The 6,000-nt window shown below is 36.8% G+C and overlaps 1 long non-coding RNA gene across 1 annotated transcript in view; it reads right to left on the bottom strand.

Annotated features, from left to right (window-relative positions):
* Window positions 1–273: 273 nt before the first annotated feature.
* Window positions 274–6,000, bottom strand: part of LOC118930182 (uncharacterized) — a 31,173-nt gene continuing 25,446 nt past the window's right edge. The window contains exons 2-3 of the long non-coding RNA XR_005031913.2: window positions 1,691–1,796; window positions 274–1,025 (exon numbers count right to left, since the gene is read on the bottom strand). This is a non-coding gene — a long non-coding RNA (uncharacterized LOC118930182). The remainder of the gene's footprint in view (window positions 1,026–1,690; window positions 1,797–6,000) is intronic.

Here is a 6,000-nt window from a genome sequence, read left to right as displayed (position 1 = left end):
AAATTTTAGAGGCAAAAGATAAAAAAGATTTCAAACACAATGACTAAAAGGTAGTTATACAAAATAGGGTTATTTGTTTGTTCTCTCTTATTTTTTATTTATGTCACCTTGTCTAAGAGAATGAAACGTTCCAAGGAGGAAAGTTTAAAGATATCTAATTTGCAATCAAAATTAGTTGGTTGATATTTGTAATTTTCAAGCCGTAAAAGGAGAGTGTCTGACTGATTAAATAAATTTTGTGGGACTTAAGTTGAAAAGAAAATGGATGATGTATACTACAAAATTTTTGACATTTGGAGAATGTTACTTAACTGCTTTATTCTCCAAGTGTCAATTTATATCCACAGGTTATGATCTGTCCTTTAATATGAATGCCACAATCATAGAGATGATTTAAATAAAATTTAAAATGAGATAACTTGAATTTTCAAGGTTTAGTCTAATCTTCTATATTTGAATAATGGCAACATAAATCAGGATGAATTTTGCATTTTGGGCCTTTTTTCCCAGTTTGTATTTCGACTATCATATAAAACAAATACATTCTAAAAATCAAGACTCTGAAGTTGGCATTTTGAATATTAAGAAAAACTGAGACATTTTACAACTTGATAAGCATTTTTCTGGTGCTCATTTGAAAAGAACATTAAGTTCATATATTGATAGCAAACAATTTGGAGGAATTTTATTTAATTAAAATGTGGTCCTTTTGAAGGTGTGAGAACACATCCTTTCTTTCATAGTTTGTCTTTGTCTTTCCATTTATGTGTAGAATAAGGAAGTGTGTATAATTTATTACTATTAAGGAACTTTATGAATGGTCTTTCTTATATTTCCCCCTTGGAAGCCATTAGATAATCTGTTTTTTTAATACTCAGTCAAACACTTGGTTTAATACTCTTTTTCAGAACAGACCACATAATCATAGGATTATTAGACATCTCATAATTTTTAGAGGTGGCTTAAACCCATGGACGTTTATTCCTGTGTTGATTTACCTGAAGTTACAATCTTTAATTCTTGTTCTGAAAAGCAAACAAACAAAAAATGTTACCCCAGATGCACATAAAACGTGCATTAAAGGCGTTTCCTACTCTATGTTTTTTTATTATCCCTCTACCTTACCACCCACCAGTGTTGTGGATTTAAGAGAGTCTACATAATTGAGTAAGTAAATTACCAAAAACCTAGGCAGCTGCTGCAGACACCTAGCAATTGGCTGTTCGTTGGTTCTAATGTTCTCGTATTAGCACATTAAAACAAGCAGAAAGGGGGCTCTTAATTACGCCTTGTTTTATGAGAGCACAATAAATTCCTTTTGTTGACCTTACTGCAAACTCAATGGTGTTTTTGTGCAGTGTTGAATTAAGAGATATCAAAAGTCATAGATTGAAGGATTATTCTGACTCTTTAAGGAACATGTAAGTAGGTAGTAATGAACCCCCAATGCAACCAAATCTGCTTGTCTGAATGCGAAAGTACTAGTTATTCAACGTTTCAAACTGACAGCTTGTAAATGTAAATTTTATTAAATGCACAGCAATAAAAATTTGTAGGTTTCTGTCACTTTGAATTTTAGTGGCTTGAAATGAGGCCTCTACCTTTTAAATCACAGCAGGCAAAAGCAGAGCTCTGGAGCATTCAGTATTTTAAAACTGGAACCTTTTTTAGACTATGTGAATTTACTCACACAATATCCTTTGCAGGATTCAAGAATGGATGTGTTATGTCACTTAACAGGCCTGCATTTTCCATTGCCTTTATACCACAGTTCACAAAATGTTTCCTTTACAACCCTAAGAGGTGGGAGGAATGGAGGGTTGGGGGAGAGGTTTAAAAGAAAGAAAGTAAAGAGATAAAAAGAAAAAGAAAGAAAGAAGATAAGTGCATCATATACATTTCATCACATGAACTGGTGCATTTTTTAAAACTAATCAAGCTCATTCTCATGGAGATGATGGAAAATATAAACCTGATTGAAGTCATATAAAAGGCATATTTTGAGAGCATATTGTGGATAATAAAATTTGCTTAAAACTTCCAAAAGATTTCTAAAACCTGAAAGGAAAATTAAAAACATGAATATGTCAAGGCTTGGTTTATTGGACAAAATGATAATTGGTGTTTCATTTAAGGAAAGCCCAATGTTAGATATAAATAACAATTGTTTTCTATGTTCTAACCTTGCTTAAATAACAGAAGCATTTCATTTCTCTATTTATTGTCCTATAGAGAAGCAGTTTCAATTGATACCTGACGAATGTCATAGTTTAAACATAGTAATTGAATATGCAGTTTGTCAGATAATATTACTTTCCCTTGGTGAATATCATTGCTATAAATGACTTTTCTGATGAGACTCGGGAGAAACCATTTGGCCACCTGCAGTTGTTAAATATCCCCCTGGCATTTTTTCTAAGAGTTGAAGTATTACCCTGTATTTTGGCCCCATTCCAGATTGGGCTAATGGCATTCGTCCTTCGAAGTTTCCTTTGCACTTTTAATTGGGTCTGACCCTTTTCTTCACTTTAAGGAGCCTACCCCCTCCAAACATTCCCATTCTGGCAGAAAGAGAGGAGACAGTCATCCCTTCTTTGATTAAATTTCTGGAGAGTATTGCAATGTTCTGTACATTATCAAAGTAGTTAAGGGTGAATTTCAATACTGTGCTTGTGTAAGTATTGGAGGGTTTTTACATTTATAAAATATTATTTACTGTGGGCATAGAATCTTTCTCCAAAAGATTTTAGTTTTAGGGTATTTTAAAGGAAGATGTAAAGCAGTTAACTTCAGTGTTTCAACCACTTTTAAAAATGGTGGAAATCAAGAATACCTGTTGATAATAATGTATACATATTTAATGATTAGGATTACCAAGACAGGAGTCATATTTTGGGAGGATGACTTTCTTTTTCATATTTAAAGTCAAAATCCATTCACCAAGACTTGTGTGAATCAGCTAACATCTATTTGAAGCTATTCCAACTTTAATACCTCTTGCTATGGCTACATCTGCTGAATTAGAGTTAAGCATAGAGGAAGGACATATTAGTCAAATGGTTAAGCTTTCCTTAACTAGTGCACTTAATCTGAGGAGCAGTCACTTTTGAGAATAATTCGTTTTCTGGTATCTCACCTTCCCTTATCCCTTCTGGTTGGATCTGATGCTAAGGTCAACTCCCTGTCTTGTTAGGATCACCAGTATTTGGGTGGATAGCTGCCCCAGGGAGGGAGGTGGAATAACGTAGGTGAGAGGCCTTAAAATCATGGAATTACAGAGTTGGAATTTTGGAGCTCATATTTAGTCACTTTACTTTAACCTACGTCATGTGTTTTCTTTTTACTTTCAAATTACATAAGTAATATGTGACGATTAAAATGTGTAAGTTATATAAAGTAGAAGAATTTACTCTTCACCCTCTCTCCTCCCCATCCTGCTCTCCCTCAATCTTAGAACCTTCCCAGTGGTGATGACTGATGTTACCCAGTGTTGGTCCTTTCAGACACAAATGCATTTTCATGTGGAATTCTGTTTTGTGTGACTTATTTCAAAAACAGATGGAACCATATCATACCTCTTTTGCAACCTGCTTTTTTCTCACTGTGTAATATTCCTTAAAGAACTTCCCATATTAGTACATATAGACATACCTAATTCTTTTTAGTTGGGGCTTCTAAATCCATACCAGTAAGCACCTCCCAAATGTTGAGTATTTCATTGTTTTAACCATGTCCCTTGCTTCTGTTGGTATACATGTAGGATTATTGTTCTAGGGTAAATACCCAGGGAACAATTTTATTGCTCCCTCTTATTTTATAATTGAGGTACCCAAGGTCTGTAGAGAGAAACTGATTTGTCTAAGGACACACAGTTTTGGCAAAACCAGGACAAAAGCCCAGGTATCCCGATTTTCAGCTTACTGGCCTTTCTGTGATACCATATAAGGTGGCTGGTCTGGTGCTCTGCCCAGATCCTCTTTTCATGGTAAATGCTCTCTTCCTCGGAGGCTGGGGTGTCCACTTCTGACACCTCACAGCTGCAGCCCTCACAGAGAACTGTCCTTGGAATGCAGGAAACTGCTTTGGCCAGGGTTATACCCCCTTCCCAGAGAGTGTCTCATGGCTAATAAAGGGCTAATTCAGGAGTACAAACACCTAGATCCCTTGTTTCACTTTGGGACAACTCTGAAGAGCCTCCCTAGCTCCAGAGCACCATGTTGGGTGGGCTCAGATCTCAGATGCAACTGCAAGCACACAACTCCTCACTCTGCCCATTCAGACCTCCTACAGAAGTATCTCTCTGGAGCACTCACTGACACACCTTTTGAACGCAATTCTGTGGCTCAAAATCTGTTGCCAGGGATCCCAATCCAAGACACCACATGGCTTCATATTTATGTTCCCCAGATGTGAACTTGGGAGCTCAGACATAGAACAAAGAATGATATTCAGAACTGGGGCATGTCAGTGGTGTTAGTAATTCCTGTAGGCTTTACGGCTAAGCCTAAGTACTTATGGCTAAACATTGTACCTAACCATGCAAGAAGGAAAGGTGCAGAAAAGGAAGGAATAGAGGGAGAGATGGAGAGATGAGGAGACCTGCTTCCATCAATGTTTTTAAGAAGTGAGAGGATAAACATCAATGAATAAATAGGTGTATTGGGATGGAGACATTTTATTCACCAGGGTTCCTTTTAGGTATAGGACTATCATTTAGGGATAATGCAATCATTAGTGTAATCCTCTCCCATTTCCCAACCTTCCCCCACACAATCAACCCCAATATGCAGAGGTGGCCGGGCACCAAGAGCACAGAGTATAGAGGAAGAGGAATGTAAAGTTCTAAGGGAAATCAGGAAGAAGGAAAAAGGGGACAGGCAGCTGGGCGTTGGCTAGAGGAAAGAGACAAAGAGAAAGACCCAGGTAGAAAGGAGGTGAAACATAACTTTTAAAGGACAAGAAAGCCTGAAGGGAGATTTGTCAAGTGGTTTCCTATGGCCTATACAACTTAAGGCATCCTCCCCCCACTTTCTCTGATGTGTCCTCCCCTACCTAGGACTCTGCAGACCTTGCCCCCAGCTCCAGTTGATTGGGCCTGGAATGCACCCCTGAACCAAACTAAGGCAGTCAGTAAGTTAGAGTTAGAATTCAGAGAGAGAAAATTAATCTCTGCACTCTGTTGGAATTAGAGTAATGTAAACCTGGGAGCTGAGGCATGGCTGTCTTCCAGGGTGAACAAGAAAGCAGAGAGCACCAGGCTAAATAGACAGAGTGGGATAAAATATACACATAGAGAAAAATAAATATGAAAGATAGATGGAATACTCTCTCTTCCTCATGGATTTCTAAGGCTTGCTTACAGTCCACTATGAAGCTTAGCTCCATTCTTGTCCTTTGGTTCTATAGGACACTCCTGTATCCTGTAAACAAATTAGGTCTAGTTCAAGTTCTACTACGTTAAACAAAAGAGGTTTCTGCTCTGGGTACTTATCCAAAGAAAACAGAAACACTAATTTGAAAAGACACATGCATCCTCTTATTCATTGCAGCATTATTTACCATAGCCAAGATATGGAAGCAGCCTAAGTGTCATATATATATATATATATATATATATATATATATATATATATATATAAAATGAATATTATTCAGCCATGAAAAAGAAGCCTTACCACTTGCAACAACATTGATAGACCTTGACGGCATTATGCTAAGTGAATAAGTCAGAGACAGAGAAAGACAAGTACCATATGATGTCCTTTATATGTGGAATCTAAAAATGATAAAAGGTACAAACTTTAATTTTTTTATTTTGGTATCATTAATGTATAATTACATGAGCAACATTATGGTTACTGGACTCCCCCCATTACCAAGTCCCCACCACATACCCCATTATAGTCACTGTCCATCAGCGTAGTAAGATGCTATAGAATCACTCCTTGTCTTCTCTGTGTTGGTACAAACTTCAATTTATAAAATAAATAAATTCTGTGG

Source organism: Manis pentadactyla, chromosome 5 (assembly GCF_030020395.1).
Source record: "Manis pentadactyla isolate mManPen7 chromosome 5, mManPen7.hap1, whole genome shotgun sequence".
In the NCBI taxonomy this organism is placed as follows: Eukaryota; Metazoa; Chordata; class Mammalia; order Pholidota; family Manidae; genus Manis; species Manis pentadactyla.
The sequence above is the reverse complement of the archived record's forward strand: the minus strand, read 5'-3'. Positions and strand labels throughout refer to the sequence as shown.